The following is a 1,406-nucleotide window of genomic DNA, read 5'->3' on the forward strand; positions in this document are numbered from 1 at the left end:
ATATATATATATATATATATATATATATATATACGACCGGCTTCTTTCAGTTTCTGTCTACCAAATCCACTCACAAGACTTTGGTTGGACCTTGGATATAGTAGAAGATACTTACCCAAGGCACCACACAGTGAGACTGAACCCGGAACCATGTGATTCGGAAGCAATCTTCTTACAACACAGCCACTAAATTCAATTTTAATTACAATAAATAAAAAAGAGAAATGGTGGAACTAGTAATAATCTAGGATTACGGTTAAACAGTATCGTTTGTAAAGTGCCCGGGGCTCTGGGACCTTATCAGAATAACCTGAAATTTGAATAATTGATATTCGGTTAATCGAGGTTTGATTGTATTCCTATGGCTCCAGCAATTTTGATGGCATTACAAAACATCGTTACAAAAATACATTTTACTTTCTTAGTTTACATTTAGCTAGTTTACATTTGGTTTACATTTAGAAGTTCAAGCAGAAATATTTGTTTACATTTAGCTTAGTTTACATTTAGTTTACATTTAGAAGTTCAAGCAGAAATATTTGTTATGTATAATGAATCCTAGTAACAGTGCTGTTAAAAGAATTCTCAGAAGTTTCATCGTACAGAAAAATTTAGAAACCTAACGATAGAAACAGAATTATAGTTTATGGTTCTTTAATATATTTTAGTTGACAATTATTTTGGTACCAGTGTAAAAAAAAAATTCATCTGAATAATTCAGCCCAAATTTTCCCCCCAAAGAACTGCAAGAATTTTCAGTAAACAATTTAAATTTCAATGTTTGCCTTGGAAAAATGCTTCAGCGCGTTTTCTCTTGGAAACTGTTTGCAAATTTGCTTGCAGCATTGGGCTCAGCCAATGTTATTTAAGGAATGCTAAACTCAATTATTGCATAAGTTATGAAATTTTCCAAACTAGTCCGTGAAGAACATGATGAATACTATGATTTAATAACATAAAAAAAAAATTGAGTGAGTTAATATTGCAAGGTCAACTTCTTGATGCAGAAAAATATTTCAAAAATTTTGTTGACATGTAACTCAAGAAAAATGCGACAACGACTAACAGTTTTGTTTGTTGTCAAAATTTATGGTTAATCTTCTTTCACAGCCACATTCTTTAGTATTAAAATTTAAAATATTGCCCCTTTCATCATGAAAGTATGGTTATAAGAACTGGGGTACAAATATACGATGTCTAATATACACATCAAGACTATCGATCTGATATATATTTTGATTTAGGAGTGGCTGCGTGGTAAGTAGCTTGCTTACCAACCACATGGTTCCGGGTTCATTCCCACTGCGTGGCACCTTGGGCAAGTGTCTTCTACTATAGCCTCGGGCCTACCAAAGCTTTGTGAGTGGATTTGGTAGATGGAAACTGAAAGAAGCCTGTCGTTTATA

The sequence above is a fragment of the Octopus bimaculoides genome, chromosome 4 (genome assembly GCF_001194135.2).
Source record: "Octopus bimaculoides isolate UCB-OBI-ISO-001 chromosome 4, ASM119413v2, whole genome shotgun sequence".
Taxonomy (NCBI): domain Eukaryota; kingdom Metazoa; phylum Mollusca; class Cephalopoda; order Octopoda; family Octopodidae; genus Octopus; species Octopus bimaculoides.